Raw genomic sequence first — 14,663 nt, forward strand, 5'->3', positions numbered from 1 at the left:
CTCTAATCAAGATAACTAAATATTTCTTTCTTTTTTGGCGTGGATGGTGTTTTTTTTCGTATAACCATATGGAAAAGTGTTGGGACCGACTTATCCGGATATTAGATAATTTTCTATTCGGATATCTGCATATCCGAAATGTCCGGATATCCGAATGTGTGCGTTATCCTGACAGTTTTATCGTTTTTCCGTTTACGGGCTATCCACATATTCTTTTATTCGCCATTTTCGTGTTTCACTGAAATGATTTTTTACAAATCCTTCATTAGATCTCTTGTATCTGATGAGAAGCTATATAAAATCCTATAGTCTGATTTTGCAGAGCAGAACGAGAGCTATAAAATGGTATCATATAATCGTTGTGCCGACAAAACGTACCACTTGGGTTTTCGCGACGAAACGTACCACTCAGATAAATAACTACCTGTGAAGGATCCACCAATAACTTCAAAACATTTACTCCGCAACAAAACGTACCACTTCAAGGAAAACGCTTGAACTTGCCCTTGACATGTCGGACATTCCAATACGGTGCGCTATCTGCCACCCGAATCAGCACCCACCTAACTTGACCTTGAGTTAGGTTAGGTTATGATAGGTAAGGTTAGGTTATAGGTTCATGCTCCCAAATTGGCAAGCATATCTCCGATTCGCCAAGTGGGTGCTTCTTCCATTTTAAGAAATGCCTTTGGCGTAAAGTTCAAGATACTTTAGGTCGAGTATCGAGAGAATGAGGAAATCCGTTTGCATATACGCAAGTCTGGCCTTCTTAAAAACGGAGGAAGTTTATGATGGATGGTTGGAAATACACTCTCAAGCCCCAGAATCAGCTAAACTAACTCTATTCTTTGATTACTTTGTGAATAGTTGGTTGCAAAACGCGGAAATTCGAATAACAGTGTGGAACTGTAATAACAAACGACACGATTTTTGATTCCGTCTCATCAAGTGGTACGTTTTGTCGCATGGCAAATATTTTAAGACTCATTAGAAGACCCTTCGCGGTAGCCGCCCAGGTGGTAGGTACGTTTTGTCGCTGGTACGTTTTGTCGATGGTACGTTTTGTCACGTATTCCATATAATCATTGCAGCCCCAATAGTTCCCAAGATAATGTAGTTTCTCCCATACAAGGATCTCCTGAGCTCAAAGCGTCAGCGAATTACATTCGAAAACATGGAAATGTTGAGCGTAATCCAGTATATCAAGTTGTTTGAAACCCGGTAAATGCCACGTTTACTTCCTCAATACTAGTTACTTTATGTAATGATTACTAATTATGTTATTTGCTACAGTATTGAATAAAGAATGTTCATGTAACTGGTTTAGACCTAAATAAAGGCACCTTTTTTACCATTTCCCGGCTAAAAAATTTCACCTTAAAATCCTTTCCCTACTTATGATACACTCACTCTGATCTCCAGACCATGTTTATGCTTTAGTTTTGAAGTACAAAAGATGAATTGTATTTGCTACATATTTGAATTGTAGGTAATTCAAAGAATTGTTAAAGTATTACTTGTGATCCAGTTTTGGAAACATAATGCTTGGTTTTGTAGAGGAAGTTCAAGAGGCACAGGGGAAATTGACCTAATTTGGGCCACAATAGCTGCGGAATATTTATAGCTTTTGAGTACAATTTTCTAGTATTTATGTACCATTTAGAACGGGGATTCACAAACTTTTTACGTTTGCGGCACCCTTGAGAAATAGATTAAAAGTTTCGGGCACCCATGTTAGAATTTTTTCTAATTGTTAATCTTAAATCGAAGTGGAATATGTTATAAGAAGCAAGTTAGATTTACTGTCAAATAAATGCCTACTCCAGTACCAATGTTATGCATTTATTGAAAGATAATATAAGGAACAAACATCAGAATAGAATACAATTTACTACATTGGAAATCGCTCGAAAGAGTTTTGTTTTATTAATGTGAGACTTACGATTGATGCTTATAGCACAAATGTTTGATATCAGTTGTTTGACAACGAACCACGCATATCATCTTCAAGGAATGTGCAGTCTATTTCTTTCTTTGGTTTTTATTGTCGCCATAGCAGAGAAGGCTTGCTCGCACTAATATGAAGTTGAAAAGGGCAAAAGTGGTCCATTGTTGTCTTCACTAGATAAGGATACTCCTCAGTCAGTCCAAGCCAGAAAACAGCCACCTATGTCTAAACTTTAGAAGTTTTCTGGTATTATATTTGATCAGAATTGATCGAAGTATTTCAAAATAGCACACGAGAAGTGATGTTTTTTTTTCATTATGTAGCGAGCAATTCAATCTCTGCTGATGTTTTAAAATCTTTATCTTGACTACATTTAAGAAGAGAGAAACGAAACCAATGCCTGAGTCACACGAAAAGCTAGTTTTTCTGCTGGATTTTCCAGTTGGACTTGGACTGGTTGCGTGATACTACTTGCTCACCTGCTAGTTTTCGTCTCACACAATACTCGCTACCGTACCTGTCTCTATACTTTTGTTCCCACAAGGCACTGCGCAGAGCAGATAAGTTATAAAGATGAACGAGTGACTTAAGAGGAGATGATCAACAACTGTTATTATCAAAAGCTAAAATTACAAAAATTAAAAGAAGAGCATGTCTTAGAAATTCAATCGATAGAAAATGTAGTTATCAAGACAGTGGAGGCAATGAGGAGAAGTGGCGTGTAGTTGCATCCCCTGTTTTTGCCATTTTTGTCCTCGACCTATGTTAAATAAACTTTCCTGCCCCTCTCTCCCTCCCAGTTTTGACTCCATGCCTCCGCCAATTTTGGACATTTAACGCCGCCATTCTATCAAGCTATACTTAAGAAGCGTTTTAATGAACGAATCACAACATGAACACACACAATTGCTCAGGTTCGCGTACTTTATACATTTTATCTGTTGCAAATGAACATGAACTTTTGGGACCAGATCGATAATTAATTTAGATCGATAAATCGATAATTTAGAACCAAATCTAGAGAAACAAACCGTGAACTTTATTATTTTTAAATTTATATAGAATAAATATTGTAATTTGTGCATGCTATAAAACATAAACAGCTGGAACTAAAAACAGTGAAATTATCCTGCGCGTGTATAATAACAACGAGGCTTATATCAAACACGTTCTACTGAAGTTTGGTGCAGACTTGTGCTGAGTTACAGGACGATCATCATGTCGAAGTTAATGTTTTCCTTCTTGATTCTGACGGTAAAGTATTGACTGATAATAATTCTTGGTCAATTGGTTAGTAAGAGGAAGCAATATTGTGAGAGCATCTATTCATATTGCACTGTTAGAATGAACATAATCTTGGGTTAATATTGTATTTCCGACCCACGAAGATTCCTTTTTCAAATAAGACTTGTTGACCAGGTCTGATTTATATTTCGCCCATTGAAAATGCAAATGTTCTATCTGCCAATTGAAACAAGTTGAAGTATTTGGGTTGTGGTCTATTTAGGATGCAATTGTTTCATCTCTGCTATCGTCTGATGTCTACGTGCAAGCAAAGTTGATATATTGAGAGTCCTCTTGGTTCATGTGAAGAATTTTGAAGCAGCCACGGGACTGCAAACTCCCAACAGCCAAAGGAACCTTATGATATTTTCCTCAACTAACCACAAGCGCCATCAGGGTATGATATAAGCCACTTGCATTCTAAGCTCAGTCACTTCTGAGCTTTTTAGCAGTAGCAGTGGTCTTACTTTTGTTGATAACAGACAAAAATTTGAATAATAGTGAATTCAAAGTAGTTGATTGATTTCCCAAGATATGAATTATTTATTTTAATTTGTTACCAAATGACAAATTTATAATTAAATTCTTTTATCTTCATCTCGTATCCAGAATGCAGTGTTTTATGTGGTAGATATGACGCTGGAACTCTCAAATCAAAGCTAGTGTTGCGTATAATTGTTCAATCTGAAGTTTCAATAATTAATTACAGCATAAGTACCTAGCGGTACTTCTATTTAGAGACGCTTCAACAGATCACCCTTTGCAATTATACAAATTTTCATCACAATAATGACAAAGGCCCAGTAAATATATCATGTCGAATTTTAAAGGACTCTTCTGAAAAAAATAAAAATTGGAAACATTTACATTCTCAGTTAACGATTTTTCAAAATTACTTATTAATTTGTATTAATTAATAACATACAAATGATATTTGCTGATAAGATGGTGGTACCAATATTCATTAAAAACAACAATATTATTTTCATATCTCACATCTCAACTTATTAGCGGTTATTCATAATTATGATGAAAATCGTCTGATTGAAAATCTGATGGATTAAAATTCTCCTGATGGAATTTATACATTAATTCAAACTCAAGGAATGATAAATAGATAAGATATTCATATTTTATTTACCAGTGAAGTCTAAATATGAGGAATGTAGGGGAAGGTTGCCTAAATTGGACCAGTTTTGGTTTTTCTTAATTATTTTCTCTATTAATGACAAATTCGAAATATATTTTTTAAAAGTATGTAACATTACATGTACTTTCGTTGGGTAGTAAAATTTTTTAAAGTATATAAGTGCTAACATTTATAAAATAAGAAAAATAATTTGGATAAATGATCCAAATTGGGAAACCGGTTGCCTAATTTGGACTTACAGTTGCCTAATTTGGACATGATATGTGAAACTATAAATAACAATTATTATTAACATTAGAATTAATTAAAGATGTTTTTGCCTAAAACAAAATTTTTAATACCACAATTTTCATTAATGTTACAACGTATTTACTGAAAAATAGGAAATATGAAACTTATGCTGAAACGATCGACACATAACCGTTAAATGTAATGTAACATAAAGAAACACACAATTTTAAGAGGAAAACATATTTTTATGTACTGTTTTTAACTGATGTATTTATAATAGCATATTTTTGTTCAAACAAGCAGCTATTTACCTAAGTTAAAAATTTAAAAACAAATAAAATACATCCGCAACTACACTGCCAGAAAATGTCACTGTAAACAGCATCGCCCTCTCTATTTCTCTACTTGCAAGACTGTCCTTAATATAAGAACAAAATATAAAGATAAGATATGTAAAAAATCACTTTGAACATTTAAAGAACACAACAGAATTTAAAGAGTAAAATAAGACATCAGCACTTAAAAATAATCCGCGTAAAACAGTCTATTTGCAGTGTGTACACAAATACTTTCTAATGCTGGGTTTCACGTTGATGAATAAAACCACTTCTTACCGACTATTCTTTCCGGTTTGGTATACCGAGCATTCCCTGACATTCGCTACGAGAGTCGGCGGCAAGCGGCCCGGCGTCAGAGCTGGTCTTTCCCGGTGAACGGGTCCGCGACAATCGCGCGCTACAATCTGTTTTTTCCCCTCTCCCTGCCTTCGCTCTCTTTCCCTTTCTGTTGACGTTGCAGACTCACACCAGTATAATCCTGCCTCGGAAGTTGTGTTGTGTCGTGTCCGTGTGTTGAAGATTGTGGCTTAACCTGGCACCACAAAAGTTTACATTACAACAAAGGATTTGATTTATCTTGTCGAGTGTTACTTCGGAAAGAGGAATTGTGGAGAAGTGCGACGACGTTTTGCAACGAAATTTCTAGTGTTCCCGTTCCTAATAGGACCACTATATTAAACCTCGTAAAAAAGTTTAGAGTAAAAGGGTCAGTTCTGAATAAAAGTGGAAAGAAAAATGGGGAAATCTAAAAATAAAGTATATAAAGACAATCCGCACACCATCCGTGAGTTAAAAGAGAGTATTGTACGAAAAATCGGGAGAATTACAGTAGATGAACTTGCACGTGTAAATGCCAATTTCCTTCGGAGATTCCAGGAATGTGTTGCAGCAGAGGGACATCATTTTCAACACCTTCTGTAGTCAAGGTTAGTACACAATATGAAAACTGTAATTTTAATAGCCGACTCTAGCGACTGTCGCGGACCAGTTCAACGGGAAAGACTAGCGCTGGTGCCGGGCCGCTTGCCGCCGAGTCTCGTAGCGAATGTAAGGGAATGCTCTGTAGTACATAAGTATTTTGCAAATTCGTTGCGTACCTTATATAATATACATGGTCACTGTTTGTACCACCTAGAAAGAATTAGAACTGCAGAGATGATGCAATGAAATACGTAAGATAGAAATTTCTACTATTGTGTATTTAGTATGTTTCGAGGTATTCTGTTACCCGATACATTACAGGATCATCACTTTTATTCTCTGTGTCATAGGTGTAGCTAGAACTTTGATTTGAGTATGCACAGGTGCTAATTTTGATCTATGTAAACTATGCCCTAGGGCGGAAGAATTTTATAGAGTGGTGGCTTTTGTGCTAGTAATTTTTCATTATTGTATACATTTTAATTAGTGATTTTAGAGTACAAGAAAGGCGAACTCGTGTTGAAAACCGATATTTCTCATCAAATCGGAGGCAATAGATGTGTCGGAAAATATTTCTGAAGATTTCCTTGCTCTGAGAATCCACAGTACATTATTAGGTTAGTGTTATTTGGTGGAATGTTAATGTGCATAGACTACCAAACTATAACAGAGCACATTGTTATTTACATCGTGATGTTTTTGTTCATTATGTATGAAGAGAGGGAATACGAAATGTCAAAAATTGCCATCTTTTACTTTTTATGTTAATTTGCTCTTCATTTTTGTGTTATTTTGTTATTTCTTAATTATTATTATTATACCTTTTTCATTGTTGAGAATTTAAGTGTAAAATGGCCATCTGTAATGTATCTGGAATTTTCTCAATAAATAAATGTAACCCTAGGACTAGGTGAGATAATATTAAACCGCAGTGTTAATGTTATACTTGTAATTCTATTTATAATTATATAAGCAAAACAATAAATGATAAGTTTACATAGCTCTAAGTTTTATTTTGTGTGTTAATGGTATGATTCCATTAACTAACTTAGAAATTCTGAGTAATGCATTAGATGGTGTTACGTACCGGCTTGTCATTCGTGTACATAAGTACCAGTATTTCCAGATCTAATAGGGCCTCGTCCTAAAATGAAAATAGAAATGTTATGAGAAAATAGTTGAAAACATTTCAACTGTCATGCCCTCACGTGAGTGGATGAATTCGCTGTTTTTCACCTGCATGTTTCCTGATGATTACGAAATCATATGGAAGTACTAATTTTTTGGTTTATTAAACCTCGTTAATCATACTAAAGTTTTTACAACTATTTTTGGAAATAATATGCAATGTGAAAGTACTGTAGAAGACCATTGTTTATTTGTTTACTGGTCCAAACAAGATTAAGGTAAAATATTATACATTTTTTATTGACTTTGATTATACTCCACATCTAGTGGTAATTTTTAAGAAATGGAAATATTGAGTAGGGTGAGGATTTATAGGTACCAAAACTTGTACAGTGCCTTTCACGGCTGAGGTGCCCTTGGAGCGGCGATAAGCGCGTCTGCCGGCAAACTGGTTGCAACATAAGCGTAACTGGAACCACTAGCTATGTAATGAAATAATCTCGTACAATTACATTGACAGTTACAATTAAAATGAGCACGTACCTTGTTACAAGAGGTATTAGAAATGTTGTCCTCCTGCATCCACACATTTACAGCATATTTGTATGAAATTTTCACTAACACGTATCAGTTCCTCTTCCGAAATTGCTTCAATTTCTCTCCTGATATTTTCTTTCAATTCTTCTAATGCATGGCTTCAGGTTTGAAAGCTTGGTAGCTCCTTATGCAGACGTCATGCAAATGTCTGTTTCCCGGAGGGATTTTTGACAAGTGTGTTCCAATCGTGATCCAACGTCGTCTAGTTTCTCCTCAATAAGCGCACGCCGTTTTACCCTTCGTTTCTTATCAAGAACAGGCCCTGTTTCCCTAAATGAGTTCACAAGTATCCGAACATTGTCTTTGTGTGACACAGGAACATGTGGGAATTCTGCTGCAAAACACTTTCTAACTTCCCTACAAGAATTTCTAATGACGTAAGAGTCATACATAAAAATTCGATGTTCTAGATTGTACGTAAAGCATGGTCCTATTATTAGATTTCAGAAAAGCACCAGTAATGCGTAAACTAAAACAAAACGATCTAAAACACTTGTTAACACCTTAACACTTCACAAACACGTGCAAACTGGACACCAGCTATCTGGATAATGAAGCACTGACGCGTCCAGTGCCAAGGTCAGCGTACAACTGTGCGTCTAAATGCCGGCATCTGCGATTTTACTTTTCGTCGCGCTAGCCACCACTCCGCGGCCACCTTGTCATATACGGTCCCAAGGAGAGTGGTTGCTTGCGCACCCCTTTCAGCACCCCCAATTTTCATCTCAACAATAATAAACAAAACAGGGCATCACGTTTATTACAGTACACAATACAATATACAATCGCTATTTAGCGATCTGCTCCGACATTTCAGGTGTCGATTCCCGATGTCCAAAATGTAGTTCAGTCTCGATTAACCTCTGTGCAATATAACTATCGCTATTTAAAAACAACTATTAATAACAATTGAGTTTGAAGCAAGAATGTGCAATTCTCTTAAAATGCTCATGTAATTTAGTTATGAGATTTCTCATATTATTTTTGCTTCTATTTGTGCCTTTTCATTATCTATATTTTCCTCATTCAGGATTATCTTATTACTGGTATTCATATTAATATTATATCATTAATGTGTGTAAAGCAAAAATGTGTTCCATGTGGTTATAAAAGTTGCAAAATATATAATGACCAGTATGTAAATAGAACTGTTTTTCGATTATATACATATCGCACGACCCATAGTAAGCTCCGCACCCCTTAAGCACCACGCACCCCTATACAAATAATAATAAAATAAAATTAATGAAAACATGCCGGTCGAGAATGGGCAGAAAACATTCATTAAATTGTTGTGTTAAAAGTTAATACTTTTTACATTCTATCTTGATTATCATAATACATATATTAGATAAATTAAATACTGATCGCCTGTTGGAGAGAAGAAACAAGATTACAACTTTATTTGTACAACTATAAATTCCATATAGCCTACAGCTACAATCTAAGATTACTATTATATACGGGCTCAATAGTATATACTTAGAGCTAGGTACTACTTTTACAACACCGTGATTACTTGAATCAAAGTACACAATGTACTACATAATGAATGTTTCAGAGTGCACTATTGAATTTGTGTCTTTTCGTGAACTTTTAGTATGTAGTTAACTTTATATAGTGTTTTTTGTCCAATTTTGAATGTTTTTTTGCCTAGATATGTACACAAAACTGGTGTTTTAGATTTGTATGCAGTTTTTCAGCAGTAATATATAATTAGATAAATAAATAAATAAAAGGACTATAATATAAATTGGACCAAACAGGTAACGAACATGAACTTGATATTACTTTTCCTTAGTCAGATGCACAGTGTTTTACTTTTGAGCGAGGGAGGAAACTACATGTGGAGTGTATTCGACTCGAGTTCTTTATGTACCGCAAGCAGCGTTCGGCACTGTTGAACACGAAACTAAACGATGACGACCGAACATAATTCAACCGATCGATGGTTACTCGATTTCCAGGCGCCAGTTCAGAATGTGCCTGGTATAGAGGCAAGGATACATCATAAAAGAAAATTCTCTAAAAAATTTCAACCACCATAGATTACACTGCAGAGTAATGTGCATACTGAAATTTTCCTGCTACCTTTTTGCATTTATTATACGGTACATAGTAAAAACTCTCGTAGTACTTGTACATCTGAAAGAAGGCAGTAAACAAATAAGGTATGAATTTACTATAGTTTCTTGTAATCTACACTGTACAACACGTACCATACATTTCAGGTCCCCGTCCGTATTGACCCCTTACATGACGAGGTACAGGGGGACCTATTCAGAGAAATTACATTACATATGTTAATCACATAAATTACAAAAAAATTAAATAGAATATAAATCCAGCGAATTATAATGCAATTAAGAAGAAAAGTGATTAGAAATATTTGAATAAATAAAAAACAAATATGTCCATTTGTATCATAAAAATAATGCAACAATGAAAAAAAAACATTCACATGCATAGTTCAAGTCGGAATTAATTTTGCAACGAGACACACTTCCAACAGAAAAATCCTATGTGTGTGTTCTATATATATAATTATATAATGTATTATAATGTTCGGGAAATACACACACACATACACACTCAATATATATAGTCTGCATATGTACATTATAAATATATAGTATTATATATATATATATATATATATATGATATTATATATTTGAAAGGTATATATTTTATGTATATTGTGTATGTCTGTGTATTTCCCGAACATTATAATTGTGCAGTCAACGGCAAAGATAATTGAAGGCAAATTGTCCATCGTTATATTCAGTACTTTTTATTTTATTCTACATCCTGTGATGTTTTAAGTAATGAAATTATGTTGGTGCGAAACAGGTATTGACCTCTGCTTATTGACGTCTTCATTTCAATTCATTATCATCATATGGTGCAATGAAAATGGTGATGGACAATTCACCTACTGTTTCTTTTCCCGTTGTGTGTACGTACCGTACGCGGATAAAGTGTTTTGCTTTTGCGAAATGTTGCAGGAAAATATGAAATTTGAAAAATCACTTGAAGTTTAATAGTAACAAATTACCTCTAATGTCACCACAATTCTGAAATGAAAATTATAATCGACCGAATATTGCACAATACCGTGTTCTTTTGTACAAGGGTACTCTTTCGTAAGCATGTTCGTAAGTCTGCAAACACAGGAGTATAGAATATATAAAATACGAAAATATAATATTAATATTTGACAAACCTGGATATGGCAAATGAGGGAAGTCTGCCTCCAGTCCAATTAAAAAGATCTAAAGTATAAAGGAAATGCAGAAAACATCAAAAACATATGAATTTTGTGGAGCATAACCAATATTCAATTACATTTTTCTATTGTTTTTCCTTTTAAAGAAGTTTAAGGTATTTCTGTTACTTCTTTTTTGCCCTTCGAAGTAACTTGATATTTTCAAATAAGGACGACAGTGTCTGTTGGCAAAAATAGTATGGATTTGAACTGTATTACTTGGATTTATTATTATTTATTATTCCTTAAAACCATAGTTTTTTTTTCAACGATCGAGCTTGCAAGGGGTTCTCCTGATATTGGTAATTTTAGGTTGCGAAGCAATTTTTAGTAACAGATATTCTGTAGTGGAAATATTCTGAGTAATTAGAATTTTTTGATGTTCAAAATGTAACATGCCAATGAAAGCCAGCGGTAGCGTGACGAAACTTAAGATTTCATTACATCCAATGGTTGACAACTAATTTTTAACTTTTCTTATATTTGTCAACAACCTACACATAATCGAACCATTACTCTTTATGGTTAAACCAAAATTTCTTTATTAATATTTCAGTTGAAGAGATCATATAAATTAATGTATAAATTTTAAAATAATTATTAGAAAAGTTTTTTGTGAGTAGCATTGTTGGAATAGGCATATCGAATTTTAAAAAAGAATTTATAATAAACAAACAATATCGTTGATTATAAAGTTCACATACATTTTAACCGAAATATTGATTTACACTATATTCGTGGTTTATTAACATTTTTTTAAAATTTACAAAATCTGTAAAGGTACGAATTTGTTAGATACATTATCTACTAATAGGCTGTCTCTTTACTAGACATAAGACATAGGACCTCCTCGATGACGCAGCAGTATCGTCGTCGCCTTGTAATCATGGGGTCGTAGTGGTTCGGATCCCACTTTAAGTTGTAAGTCCAGTCCCGATGAGTCTTACTGTGCATAAAGTGGACTTAAAACACCAAATCAATCAATCAATCAAAGAAACTCTTTACCAGACCGTTGGGTAGTATTCTAAGAAGAACACGTGGTAATTAGAATATTCAACCATTTACCGAAAGTCGGAAACGCATGTGACAAGATTCAAAAAAACTAATTCACAAAACATAATACAGAAATAATATAGGTGATATAGATTTTAATATAGAAATTATTTATAATTAATGTTTTCTGATTTAATGTCAATGTGTATGCAGTATTAAATCTAAGTAATAAAATTCAAATGTTCTATCTTTTTATATTCTATGTATTATAAATTACATTTGATCAATTTGTAGACGATATTGGACGGGACTGAAAATATAGAATTACGTAGATTCGACCATGTAATCGAAGGACTTTAAAGTAATATCAAATTGTATTATTACGCACTTTTGCTACAGAAATTAGCCTATGTATATTGCCTGATTGGTAGCCAACCTGGTGAGTGACCAACCTTGGATCTCAATACAGAAATTCCTGGGTTCAAATCCCAGCATGGGCATCGGGGTTCTTTGTGAGCGCGGTTTCATCAACCGTCACTAATCCTCATAGTCGAATGGGATTCAGGGAAGAAATACATCTAACTTTAATATCAAGTTATGTTCATTAAAATAATTAAATTTGACTCGATTATATTCAAATTGGTGTTATCTCTATAATGTAAATGACAAAAAATTAAAAACAATGAAAATTTTACCGTGAGAAGCAGGAAATACAACATTAACATATTCTGGTGGAACAACAAACCCTTCTTTTGAGTAATCTACATCCTGTTTCACATATACCCTATTTTATATACACAACAACTTCATGGTGTTTCGTTCCGTCGGTCCATATATTATAACGTGGAAAATTGAAATACAAAAATTCATTGTTTATAAAAAGCATAATACAGTGTAACTGTTAGAAACAATTAATAAAATGTTCTGGAACAAATTGAACATTAACTAGCTTCATTTTGTGATTCCTACAGCAATAAAGATTTGGAAATTATTCTTTGCAAGCATCCATATCCGTTGCCTGTGATAACATATCAAATCGACTAGTACTTTGAAATGTTATCTTGTGGATTAGAGAAATTATCACTATTTATATTTCACATTGAGCGTTACAACTGCATCAACATATTGGCTCCACTTCTGAAAAATAGGAGATGAATTTCTGGGTAATCTCGATATGCTTCATGGGTAATAAGAACCTGACATATCCATATTCTCAAGAAAATTACTATTATAATTTTAAGTTTGTAATTCATTTCTCAAATGCATGTAAAATTTGTCGAATTATTGTTTTTCAGCCTTAATCTAAAAGAACAACCGTCTAGAATTTTCGTTCAAATATTTGAGGGGCAAGGAAAGGGCAAAAGGACACCCTAAGCAAATTTCTCAGAATAACTATGAAACTTTTTATTGAAAAATAAAAATAATGGTTGACATGCAATGTGTTATAATTCAATAAACCAACAGTACAGCACAATATAGTGTTTACAATTAGGAATGTCAGTCTCAAAATAGTGCGATCAAACACACGATGTTCCACTGTTCCTAGATGATTTAGGACAGTGGTTCTCAAACTCTGGTACGCGCACCCCCAGGGGTACATGAACGACTTGAAGGGGGGTAAGCGATCATCTCGGAAGAGAAATGTCAATAATTCCCACACGACAACTTTTTTGCTGCATGTATGTAGAGCAGACAACATTGTTTCAGACTGCATAGCTTTAACACTCAACAGGAAAATAAGACTGATTTTGTTACTCACACTATTATCTTTGTTTCATATGTTTTGAAACAAAATACTCGTTCCAAATTTATAATAGACTAAATTTGGAGCCGAATCTCCGATTGAAAGTTTCAAGTGCACAAGCAGACATCAAGAAACGGTGTCCGGCTATGAAGTAACATCCTTCTCGCTAGAAACTCTTAGGATTTACAATAGAAACTCCAAAATTGTGCCTCACATTTTGGTTACAAACTTAGTTTTGTTCTTTACTTTTTTCAACAACTCCGGAAAAATATATGAAAATTAAAGTTTTTTTTATATACTTCTTAGCATACACGTGTTTCGCATTTTTATTCTCGTAACTAATCATGAAGATTGTAAACGTAGGAACACCCAATAAAATAATAAACGTAGGATTCTAACGTTTGTTTATTTACCATCTTCCCACATACAGCCCAAATGCCATTTTGCTCTATCGCAGATACACGCCCCAACATATCAAAAACAACCCACCAATCAGGCAGCCAAAAACATTCCCCAAAACTCACTATGGTGGGGGTACATGAGACGTTTAGTTACGAACAAAGGGTGCAACGAGAAAAAAGTTTGAGAACCAATGATTTAGGAGGTATTGTCAAGAATAACACGCGAAATATGGACCACCACCTTTCGAAACGCAATCTACGTGGAACACTCTAAGCACTGCACCCAGTTTTGGCCTTGCTTGAACGCATCTTTGCGCACACGACACGCATCGTCTGTTGTGCCTTTAGCCAGCTTTGATCTTTTTGCTGTTGGATTTGCAGCTCTCATTTTTTTGTCTTTGAAGCGAGCGATGAAGGAAGGGAATATGTGTGAATCAGTGTTGCCACAATCTGAGGGCATAATTTCCCTTCCCAAGGGGCAAAATTTCCCTTTTTGCACTCAGTTTTTCCCTTCACTAAAAACCTTTAAAAATAATAGTAATAATTAGTACATAGTCTGTACTATTTTTGAGTTTGGTGTCTTAAAATTTCCATGCAATTTTGGTATTTTTCATCCCATTTTCTTCAAAATTTGGTTCCAATTTCCCTTCATAAAGGGAAA

General features: G+C 34.3%; 1 long non-coding RNA gene across 2 annotated transcripts; it reads right to left on the reverse strand.

Annotated features, from left to right (window-relative positions):
• Positions 1 to 4,050: 4,050 nt before the first annotated feature.
• Positions 4,051 to 12,601, reverse strand: LOC145981076 (uncharacterized). Of its 2 annotated transcripts, none has more exons than XR_014440924.1 (5): positions 12,553 to 12,601; positions 10,823 to 10,871; positions 9,817 to 9,873; positions 6,960 to 7,016; positions 4,051 to 4,069 (listed from the first exon to the last, which is right to left on the reverse strand). It is a non-coding gene; the product is annotated as an uncharacterized LOC145981076 (long non-coding RNA). The 2 variants fall into 2 exon arrangements; XR_014440925.1 differs by lacking the exon at positions 4,051 to 4,069 and adding an exon at positions 6,046 to 6,082.
• Positions 12,602 to 14,663: the final 2,062 nt, after the last annotated feature.

This window comes from Lepisma saccharinum, chromosome 28 (assembly GCF_977018435.1).
Source record: "Lepisma saccharinum chromosome 28, izLepSacc3.1, whole genome shotgun sequence".
Classification (NCBI taxonomy): Eukaryota; Metazoa; Arthropoda; class Insecta; order Zygentoma; family Lepismatidae; genus Lepisma; species Lepisma saccharinum.